Below are 12,500 nucleotides of genomic sequence, written 5' to 3' on the forward strand. Positions count from 1 at the left end.
ATGTCACCTTATTTGGCATGTTGCTCCTCTTATTAGTGTTTGGGGCGTGCTATGGGAAAGCGTATCAGGGAGGAGCATCGTATCACCAGTAAGGCCATCGAGCGTGCTTCCTCGTGTCCCCCATATCACGGACCTATCCTTGTATATGTAGTTTGCTCTTCTTACTCTATCCTTTTATCAGAGTTCTCAAGGTTCAAGTAGACACTTGCGGATTGCCTTGATCATTCCGGTCTAACAAAAAAAAAATTAGCTTATTGTTTAACAGCTCGTAGTGCTGTAATTTACGTCCCCCCCCCCCAGATATGACACACCTGTTATATCTTTCTCTATCCTGGCCCTTGTTTGCATGGTCTGGTTGCCATTAGCCTGGTCATCGATACCCACACCTCAGGCATGCGGTCAGTGGCGAGGAACTCCGCAGAGAGTTGGAGACACAGGAATGACCACGTCAGGGACCATCTACAGAATATGGTGCTATGGCAAAGACTTCGCGTACACGGCGCCGTGGACGGGACACCGGAGGAGGGACTGGAAGGAGGACACCGAACAGGATGGGAGGAAGATGAGGATGTGCGCCGTGGAAGATGACATCTACCATGTACCGTCAAGCATTCCCTTGGCGTGTGAGAAAGACAGCTTTGAGATGGAGCAGTCTGTCAGCGCATTGAGGGCGAGGCGAGGGTAGGTGGCAGAGCGGTGTGACATCCATTAATAATGGAATCTGCCTGAGCCGGTGTGACATCCATTAATTAAGAGACCGGCCGGGCATGGCCTCATCTTCGGCGACGACAGGAAACGCTTGGAGGGGGTAGCCGACGGTAAACAGCTGTGTCCCCACGCCCTAGGGTGGAAGCGACCCAGAAATACCCGAAGGAGTCAGGCCGAGTCCGTTCCCTAAACCGCGAGCACCTTCCCCCTTTCATCCATAGGAGCTGACGCCGCCCCGCCATGCCTACCGCAACAAGATCTATTTAAAACTACATGACTCTTCTTTCAATAAAGCTCAGAAACAGACACTGAGTTTTCCTCTGGACCAGCCAGATAATATAGTGGTTTTTCAAGTATAATTCAAATATGAGACCATTATAGCACATATACATAAACCTATTTCTGTAAGCTATTTTACCAATAGATCACGTGTTTGTTTACCATGTGGTTCCAAGTCCAAAATAGGAACTATCGACTCAGCGAGGGCGTAGATGACGATTTATCTGACCTTGCCTGACCCGACAGTTCGTGCCCAGCACCCGACGTGGTAAGGTCGGCCTAGCCTCGCCTTCAGGCGGGTCGGCCTGACACATGACCCCGCGCTCACTGCTTTACATATAGACATCGTCTTGTGTGTTACCATAATGTGTTGTACTCTTATCAATAAAGAGTCAAGCCGTCATACAACTATAACTACCCTGCTAGCCATTGTAATTGGGTTCTGAGCCAGTAATAGAGAGAGAGAGAGAGATAGGTAGAGAGAGAGGGGGGTAGTGAGAGAGAGAGAGAGTGAGAGAGAGAGAGAGAGAGAGAGAGGAGAGGAGAGAAGAGAGAAGAGAGGAGAGAGAGAGAGAGAGAGAGAGAGAGGAGAGGAAGAGAGAGAAGAAGAGGAGGGTGGAGAGAAAGAGAGAAAAGAGAGAAAAGAGAGGAGAGAGAGAGAAGAGAGAGGAGAAAAGAGGAGAAAGAGAGAGAGAAAAGAAAAGGAGAGAGAGAGAGGAAAAAAGGGGAAAGAGAGGGGAGGAAGATAGAGAGAGAGGAGAGAGAGAGAGGAAGAGAGAAGAGAGAGAGAGGGAGAGGAGAGAGAGGAGAGAGAAATGAGAAGAGAAGAGAGAAGAGAGAGGGGGGGGGGGACTACACTTAAAATCTTGTTACAAGAAAACAAAAACCCTCTTCTTTTCCACAAATTTTAAACCCCCCCCCCCCCCCCCCCCCCCCGGCTTTTGCCTAAAAGCAAAGCACAAGGGGGAGGCAAGAGGACTTGTCCAGCCCAGCGGGATTACGTGTGGAGAGTCTGGCAAAGTTTAAATTGTCCCGTGAACTTCACCAAGTGGAAATGCACGGTGCGGGAACAGCCGACTCTATTTCATATGGAATGAAGTGGGTTCTTTGATGGCTTTGGTTTAATGCCTGCGAAAATATTTGCGCTTCAGTGCCTCTTTTGGCGGGAGTCTTCCTCTACAAATCGCCCACCCTGGTTCAGCTGCTTCTTTGGCTACTTTGTCACTCTCATTTCTATGTCTGTTTATGGAAACCTTTCTCTCTGTTTGTGTACACACTATGCCCACACCGTCAGCCATGTGACCGTTGCGATCCCAGACTTGATTTCTTACTCGATCCTCCCAGTGAAGCTTAGTGCCCTAGTAAAAGGGTTGAGTTTTTAAAATCTGGCATATGCGTTTTAAATCGATTAGGACACGCAAAAAAACCAGAAACTTGGGTGATATTACAGCTTCACAAAGTAACATTTCTTCTTCATTTGTACTTATCTAACAAAACATTAATTGTAAATATGTGAATGAAATCATGGGGGCACACACGAAAACGAGCGGACACTGCTCCTTGAGCATGTTCCCTGCCTCAAAAGCGAGCCGAATCACAAAAAAAGACAAACAACCAATACTCTCGTCTGCATTTTTGCACTCTGAAATATGTATAAAATGTTATGCTAACTCTTCTTTGATCCAGGATCCTCTTTCTCTCTCTTCATTCATTCCTCGTTTTCCCTGTTTTCTTTCTTTTTTTCTTTTTTTCCTTATTTGAGCCCCAGTACCTGGATAGAGAGGTCGATATTCTACGTCGTTCCTTCTTTAACCTGAAAACCACCTTTTGTTTTTTGGCGTACTTCTGCTAGACCCACACCTCGCCTTCCTGCCTGAGATTACTTCTCCCGCGCCTTTTCTTCTCGCCTACATTTCTCCAGGTAACACTCATCGCTGCAACTTCGTTTACATCAGCCCTCCCTTAACCTCGAAGGTGGGTACCTATGCTATTCTTTATACCTCTTATGATAAGTGATAATTTGATGAGTTGGGCCCTTTGACCTGTCTTGACCTAAGTTCGTTTCCGTTCACCTGTCCTCGGCTGCCCTGTGTTTGCCACGTCGCATCTTCTCTCTCCCACGTTTACTCCTTCCTCTCCTTTTCCTTTTCAGACCTGAAATTATTGTCTCATTTTCAATAAATCATCCCTTGTCCACATATGTACATACACACACACACGCATGTAAAATATATTTGTGTGTGTGTATATATCTATATATCTGTGTCTTTATATATATATATATATATATATATATATTATATAAATTTTATATCACACACACACACACACACACACACACACACACACACCACAAACACTGTGTGTGTGTTGTGTTATAATATATATATTATAAATTTTATATATATATATATATATATATATAATATTGCATACACATGCTACACAACACACACCACACAACACACACCACCACACAAAACACACAAACCCCCAAAACCCAAAAAAAAACACCCCAAAAAAAAAAAAAAAAAAAAAAAAAAAAAAAAAAACCTCGTCGTGTGTGTTACCATACTGGTTGACATTATCAATAAAGAGTCAAGCCGTAATACAACATAAAATACCCTGCTAGCATTGTAATTGGGCCAGCTCTAGACAGAAGAGAGATAGAGCGAGAGATATATAAGTGTAAGGAGAGAGGGGGTGGTGAGAGGAAAGAAAGAGAGAGAGAGAGAGAGAGATCGGAGGGAGTGGTGAGAGAGATGATGAGGAGAGAGAGTACGAGAGAGAGCGGAGGAGAGAGCTCTCGAGAGAAGATGAGAGAGAAGCGGAGGTGAACCGAGCGGAGAGAGGAGGGAACGGAGGTGGGGGGTGGGAGAGAGGCTTGATGATGGGGTGGTTTTGGGGTTAGTGCGAGAGGAAGGAGAGCCGCTGAGCCAGATAGCGCTGGTGGTGCGAAAGCCCGCCGTGGAGAGGAGCGAGCCGAGGAGTGAGAGAGCGAGCGAGAGCGAGTGAGAGACGGGGGAATAGGAGAGAGAGAGACCGAGGAGAGGAGAGCGGTAGAAGACGCGATAGAAATAGAGAGAGGAAGAGAAAGAGAGGAGAAGAGAGAGAGAGGGGAAAGAAGACGAGGATAGAAATAGAGAGCAGCAGAGAGAGAGAGAGGAGAGAGAGAAGAGAGAGAGAGCAGGAAGGAGAGAGAGAAGAGACGAGGAGAAGAGAGGAGAGAGAGAGGAGCGAGAGAGAGGAGAGAGAGAGAGAGAGAGAGGGCGGAAGAGAGAGAGAGAGAGAGAGCGATAGAAATAGGCAACTTAGAAAGAAAGAGCGAAGAATGATGAGGAGAGAGGAAAAGAAAAGATGAGAGGAGGAAGGGAGATGAGAGACGACAGAGAGAGAGAGAAGAGAGGGTAGGAAGCAGCAAGAGAGAGAGAGAGAGGAGAGATAGAGAGAGAAGGATGAGGTAAGAGCGAGAGAAGAGAGAGGAGAGTGTGAGAGAGAGAGAATAGAAGGAGGAGAGGATAGAGAGAGAAAGAGGAGAGAGGAGAGAAGAGAGAGAGGACGAGAGGAGGAGAAAGATGAGAGAGAGGAGAGAAGAGGAGACGTCTGATGAGAGAGCAGGACGCGCTGAGCGAGAGATGAGAGAGAGAGAGAGAGAGAGAGGTGACAGAGGAGGAGACGAGAGAGGAGAGTAAGAGAGGGAGGGAGTGCGGGAAGGAGAGGAGGACGAGAGAGAGAGACCAGAGAAAATGGAGGAGAGAGGAGAGGAGGAGAGGAGAGAGGAGAAAGAGATGAGAGGGGGGGAGGGGAGAAGAGGGAAGGGGGAGAGTTCCTTTAACACTTTAAAATGTTGTTTACAAGCAAACGAAAAACTCTCTTTTCTCAGCCTAAGCGGTACCACCCCCTCCCGGGCTTTTGCCCTAAAAAGCAAAAGCACAAGGGCGAGGCAGAGGATGGTCCAGCCCCAGCGGGGAGGATTACGTTGTTGGAGAGTGTTCTGGCAAAGTTTTAAATTGTCCGTGAACTGTCACCAAGTGGAAATGCACGGTGCGGGAACAGCCGACTCTATTTCATATGGAATGAAGTGGGTTCTTTGATGGCTTTGGTAATGCCCTGCGGAAAAAATATTTGCCGCTCAGGGCTCTTTTGGGGGAGTATCCTCTACAAATCCGGCCCCTACATGGTCAGCTGCTTCTTTGGCTACTTTGTCACTCTCATTTCTATGTCTGTTTATGGAAACCTTTCTCTCTGTTTGTGTACACACTATGCCCACACCGTCAGCCATGTGACCGTTGCGATCCCAGACTTGATTTCTTACTCGATCCTCCCAGTGAAGCTTAGTGCCCTAGTAACAGGTTGAGTATTTCAATCTGGCATTATGCGATTTTAATCGATTTATGACACGCAAAGCATTCCGAGACAAACTTGGGTGATATTACAGCTTCACAAAGTAACATTTCTTCTTCATTTGTACTTATCTAACAAAACATTAATTGTAAATATGTGAATGAAATCATGGGGGGGCACACACGAAAACGAGCGGACACTGCTCCTTGAGCCAATGTTCACTGCCTCCTCAAAGCGAGCCGATCTACAAAAACAAAAAAAGACAAACAAGCAATACTCTCGTCTGCATTTTTGCACTCTGAAATATGTATAAAATGTTATGCTAACTCTTCTTTGATCCAGGATCCTCTTTCTCTCTCTTCATTCATTCCTCGTTTTCCCTGTTTTCTTTCTTTTTTTCTTTTTTTCCTTATTTGAGCCCCAGTACCTGGATAGAGAGGTCGATATTCTACGTCGTTCCTTCTTTAACCTGAACCATCCTTGTAGTGTTCTCGGCGTATTTTCTGCTACGACTCCACACCTCAGCCTTCCCTACACTGAGATCTACTCTCTCCGTCGCGCCTTCATCTTCTGCAGGCCTACATTTCTCCAGGTAACACTCATCGCTGCAACTTCGTTTACATCAGCCCTCCCTTAACCTCGAAGGTGGGTACCTATGCTATTCTTTATACCTCTTATGATAAGTGAATAATTTGATGAGTTGGGCCCTTTGACCTGTCTTGACCTAAGTTCGTTTCCGTTCACCTGTCCTCGCCTGCCCTGTGTTTGCCACGTCGCATCTTCTCTCTCCCACGTTTACTCCTTCCTCTCCTTTTCCTTTTCAGACCTGAAATTATTGTCTCATTTTCAATAAATCATCCTTGTCCACATATGTACATACACACACACACGCATGTATATATATTGTGTGTGTGTGTATATATATAATATTAATATGAATATATATATATTTACTATATATATATATATAGTCTAATACACACACACACACACACATAGAATACACCACACACACCAACACAAAAACATGGGTGGTGTGTGTGTTGACTATATATATATTATAGTAATATATATATATATTATATAATGATTATATATTATATATAGAGATATGCATCCACAGCATACACACAACACACACTCACACACACACAACACACACACACACACCACACACACACACAACCCACAAAAACATCATGTGTAATATATAATATATATATATATATATAATTATTATATATATTTATATATATATATATATAAGATTATGTGTTGTGTGTGGGTGTGTGTGCTCGTGTGTGGGTGTGTGTGTGTGTGTGTGTGTGTGTTTGTGGTGGGGTGTAGGTGTGTGTTGTTGTGTGTGTGTGTGTGTTTTGTTGTTGTGTGTGTCGTGCGTGATATATATATTATTATATATTATATTATATATATATACTATATATATAATAATATATTATAGTATATGTCTGTGTTGCGGTGTGTGTATGTGTGTGTTGTGGTGTGGTGTGTGTGTGTGAGGTCGTGTGTGTGGGTTTGTGTGTTGGTGTGTGTGTGGTGTGTGTGTGGTGGGTGTGGTGTGTGTGTGTGGGTGTTGTGGTGTGTGTGTGTGGTGTGTGTCGTGGTGTGTGTGTGTGTGGTGTGTGTGTGTGTTTGGATGTGGTGTGTGTGTGTGTGGTTGATATATATATTATATATACTATATATATTATATATAATACATATATATATATATATATATATGTATATATATATATATATATATTGCATCCTCATGAAATATAGATAACGCGAAGTATTTTTAAATACAATACCTAGCAAAGCTTTGATTTAAAATCGGCAATCCCTTTACATTTTCTATCACAATTCCTTTACATATTTAAGCCTGCTGAACGGAAACAATTGGCACCAGAAATTCTTTGTACATAAAAATAATTTATGAATATAAATATAATTACAAATATGAATCGAAATATAAGATCAGTTATAACATCTAGAGCAACGTTTATGATAATCCTATGAATAACAACAATAACAGTGATAATACCGTCTTTACAACGTCACAATTGCTCATCTAGACTCTGCAATACAAAACACAGAAGAGTATCACACATCCACGATTCACGGGCATTCAGAAAAGAGCGATAAAGGCAAATCTAAATCCAATCTATCTATTCATCCATCAATTTCTATATAGATAAACAGACGTACACCACACACACACACACGCACAACCACCACCACTAACCACACACCACACCCAACACTCACACATGCGGGCACACACACACACACAACACACAACGCAAACACAAAACTCACAAACACACACACTCACACACAATCACACTCACCACACACCAAACACAAACACCACACACAAACACACACACCACACACACATCAATTCACACACAAACAAAAACACACACACAACACACACACAAAAACACACAAACACACACGCACACACAAACAGATAGAATAGATATATATAGATATTTATTTTTGTGTAAAATTTGAGTTAGAGTTTTAGATATAAGAGAGATATATATATATATATAAATGTTAGTATCCCAGGCCACTCTCTCTAGAGAGGGAATGATCTCAGTGAGACTATCTATGCGATAAGAGAAGCAGAATGCACATGAGACTATATTATAGAACGTCTAGCGTTACGAAAAGAGAGACAGAGCTGTGTAACTCTTTCTTTTGTCACTTGCTCCCCTACGTGACCCTCTAGCTATGCTAGCGCATGTATCGAAAATCGCACCAAGGACGATCGAGCTAAAAAAAGAAAAAAAAGAGAGCTCTCATATGCGGAAATATCCGATACAAGAAGCCGTAGATCACTTACCAAACTACGTCTAGAAGAACGGACGAGTATAAAGAGAAGAAGAGACAAGAAAAGCGGTGGGGTAAGCATGAGTCTCAGCTATCGAAGCAACGCGCGCTACCTACTAGACTCTACTAACCTCTCGCCTCGACGAGATATGAGACAGGTTGGATTTGCTAGGGGTTTGGGTTATAATCGCCGCACTACTCCCTCAAACCAGCGCACCCTACCTGAGACACTAATACCTTCAAGCGCAATTACGAACGATAGCGCTAGCCGTCCATGGATAGGAGATTCTTCTCTACTCTACTCTTGTCTCCTCTCTGAAATCTCTCTTTTCCATATAACTCTCTCTATTCTCACTTCTTGCGCTCTTCATTTTGTTCTAAGTCCCCATCACTCTGTCGATCAGATAAAAGTATCTCTTCTCTCTCTCCTCTCTTCTTTCTCTTCCTCCTCTCTCTCTTCTTCTTCTCTCTTCTCTCTTCCCTCCTTCTATCTCTTATTTCTCTATTCTTTTTCTTTAAGTCTCCCCTCCTCCTCTCTCTCTCTCTCTGTCTCTCTCTGTCTCTCTCTCTCTTATCATATCATCGATATCGTCTCTCTCTCTATCTCTCTCTCTCTCTATCTCACTGTCTCTGTCTCTTCTCTCTCTCTCGCTCTCTCTCTCTCTCTCTTCTATCTCCTTTCTTTCTTACCCCCTACCTCTCTCTCTCTATCTCCTCTCGCGCTCCTTTCTCTCTTTCTCTCTTCGCTTCTCTCTCTCTATCTTCTCTGGATATCTTCTCGCTCTCTATCTTTCTCTTACTTTAAATCTCTCTCTCTCTCTCTCTACTATCTCTCTCCTCTATCTCTCTATCTCTAGTCTCTCTCTCTCTTTTCGCTCAATCTTCTCCTCTCTCTACTCGATCTCTATGTCTCTCTTGTCTCGTCTACTCGATCTACTCATACTGATGGCTCGCTTGCTCGCTATCGTCTCTCTCTTCTCTCTCTCCTCTCCTATTATCTTCTCTCTCTCTCTCTCTCTCTTCCCTCTCGCTCTCTCTCTCTCACCGCTCTCTCCTTATCTCTCTTTCTTAATTCCCCTCCCTCTCTCATCTACCTCTCTCTGTCTCTATCGTCTCTCTCTGCTCTACTGTTTGTCTGTCTCTCTCTCTCTCTCTCTCTCTCTCACGTTTCTCACCGATATCGTAGAGCTTTCTCTGTGAGACTATCGCGACCAGAAAGATGATTCGGAGACGCGAGGAGCGAGAGCAGCGCTCGTCTTCTCTGTTCTCTCTTGATCTCGTTCTTAATTCCCCAATACAACCCCCCTCCTCTTCTCTCGCTCAGACTACGCTCGCTCTCTCTCTCTCTTCTCTATTCTATCGCTATATCATCTCGTCTCCTTTTCTATCTACCCTCTGTCTCTCTCCTCTCTTATACTATCTCTCTATTCTCTAAGTCTCTCTCTCGATCTATCTCTCTCCTCTCTCTCTCTCTCTCTCTCTTTTCTCTATCTCTTCTATTCTCTCTCTCTCTCTTCTCTCTCTCTCTCTCTCTCTCTCTCTCAGTTGCTAGGTTGCTTAAGGCGTGGGACCCAGCTGTTTTCCGTTAGGTACCCCCTCCGGAGGGTTTCCTGTTGTCGCCGAAGGCGACGTCATGTCCCAGGCGGTTTCCACTGATTAATGGATGTCACACAGTTGCCCAGACGGATTCCCTGATTAATGGATGTCACACCGCTCTGCCACCTACCCTTGCCTCGCCCTCGAGGCTCCTTAGATTGGCTTCAAGGGTGGCCCAAGTTTGGCTGGTACTGATTTGCTGTTCATTTCGTTCTCGCGTGCATTGTCATTGGTGCAGTTTAGGAATTGCTCGTCCTTGTCGTCCTCTTTTCCTGGTTCTTGGTGTAATCTATCCGTCTCGACTGTCACAGTTCCTCTAAGGTCTGTGCACAGGTCCTCCTTGACTCCGATTCGTCTAGACTTCCTTCTACTAGTCCTGGTCCAGGTCTAATCAGCGGCATACTGCGCGTCCTCGCAGTCTGTCCAGGTCTTCCGGCGCCAAGTCGTCCACAATCTTCGTAATCTTCGTCTGGATCTACGCGCGTCCAGGCAAGAGGCGTCCTCTTCGGTATCTCAGGGCAGCTGATACCTGCGCTGACGAGCTTTAAGAGTTTGACTGAATCTGTAGGCGTACAGGCAGGCGGCGCCTTTCCACAGCATACGGGGGCGATGTGGACTACGCGTGTGAGTTCTTGGACCTTCGCGGATCGATGGGCGTCACGGCAGGGCGGCCGCCATGCCACTATATCCTGGGTCGGCTGAATACTTGCTCTGGACAAACAATCCCAGTCAAAGGTTATGCGATACTTCTGTTGACTGCTTCCCCACAGCATCCCTAAGGTGACTATCTGCAGCAGGGTTCCTCCCCCATTCCGGTGCCATGTTGAATTTGGTAAACCAGATTAATACATAGGGACAGTCTAGTAAGAGGACAAAGAAACAGAGGAGATGGGGTAAGTGCACTAGCGGTTATCTATTTAAATTAGTTTTAGTCGTTTTTACGTTATTTTTTTGTTTTGTGTTTTATTTCACAAGGATTAAGAGAAAATAGGGGAGGGACGATGTTTCAGAAGTGATCCACAAAAGGGGGAGACCTGGGCTTGAATACCTACATCTATGCTAGACAAAGAGTGATAAGGACGCGACAACGGCAATCCGCAAGGATTTACTTGAACCAATTGATGTCACATAGGGAAGAAATGTATGTCATCATATACTAGTCACTCATCACGACTGGCAAAATTGCGGGCATAAGAAATACATCATAGATCTTTATGCCTGCAACTACGACAGCAACAAACTTTCAGTGTATTTTGTTCTGCGTGGATGAGTGAGTGAGTGAGTGTGTGTGTGTGTGTGCATGTGTGTGTGTGTGTGTGTGTGTGTCTGTTTGTGTGTGTGTGTGGGTGTCGTGTTGCTTTGTGTTTGGTGGTGTGTGGTGCTGTGCATGTGTTGTGCGTGTGCATGTGTTGTGTGTGCGTGGTGTGTGTGATTGTTGGTGCCGGAGCAACAGCGAGGGTGAATGAGAATAAAGGTGAGAGTTAGCTCACACAGAAGAAGTAGAAAAACACGAAGATTACTTCCTATAACAATACTGGGATAAATTTGCAATGTTATTAATATGATATCATTTGAACTGCCACATTGAATTTAACATTTGATGATATGCGACAGAATGTATGTACTAATAAATGGTGACATGAAAAAAATATTCGCAAGCTTTCTAGGAAGCAAATCTCAGGATCAGAAATTCTGAACTGCCGAGGTAGTCATGTATAACTGTGCATGTCAGATTTCATTGACAGAGGGTTCCTATACCCAAAATACCGTACAATGAAATGAACTGAGCCGGGAAAGTCTATAAATAATTTGCTCTCTTCTGCGTATCTGTGATGGGTGCTCATGACATTCCCTACGGATATCTAACTATCACAAATTACATGATCGCTTGAAATATACCCAACGACTTTTTGCTTAAACCCTAGGCATATATCAATGAATGGACGTCACTGCAGGTCACACCGACTTCGGTTTTACCTGTACCTACTATCATAGCGTTAGAACATAGATCTATTAGTCAATTTTTACCAATCCCGGGTATACGGCTTCCCTGTGCTATGACGTTGGGAAGATCCTAATGGTATACTAGAAATAATGAATTTATATAAAAATTGTATTACAAGCTCTGCTCTATCGCCAATAGAACTGTGCACACCACTGAGCAATGTAACAAAGCTAAGTGTATTACTATGATACAAACTATTACAAACAACCAATTTATAGGAACAGCAAGCTGTCTCTCAAACTATCTGATGTGCCGATCGACCGGAAGTGAAAGTGAGGCCAGGGCAAGACGGGGAAACGCACTACGAGAAGAGAAATAAATGATATTCGTGATAAAGATAAAACAGAATGCGTATAATTCGATGAGTGAAACAATATCCATCATAAAATGAAGAAATTAATCAAATACTGAACCTAATGAAACGATATTCTGTTGTGTACCAAATAATGCTGTGTGGTTTGTGTGTGTGTGTGGTGTAGTGTGTGTGGTGTAGTGTGTGTGGTGTGTGTGTGCGTGCGTGCGTGCGTGCGTGCTGCGTGCGTGCGAGCAGTGCGTGGTGTTTGTGTGGGTGTATGTGCGGTGTGTTAGTTGTGTGTTGCGGTGTGTGGGGGGTTGTGTGCGTGTGTGTGTGTGTGTGTGTGTGTGCGTGAGCAACAGCGAGTGTGAATGAGAATGAAGGTGAGAGTTAGCTCACACAGAAAAAGTATCACAAACACGAAGATTA

Source organism: Penaeus monodon, chromosome 43 (genome assembly GCF_015228065.2).
Source record: "Penaeus monodon isolate SGIC_2016 chromosome 43, NSTDA_Pmon_1, whole genome shotgun sequence".
Lineage (NCBI taxonomy): Eukaryota > Metazoa > Arthropoda > Malacostraca > Decapoda > Penaeidae > Penaeus > Penaeus monodon.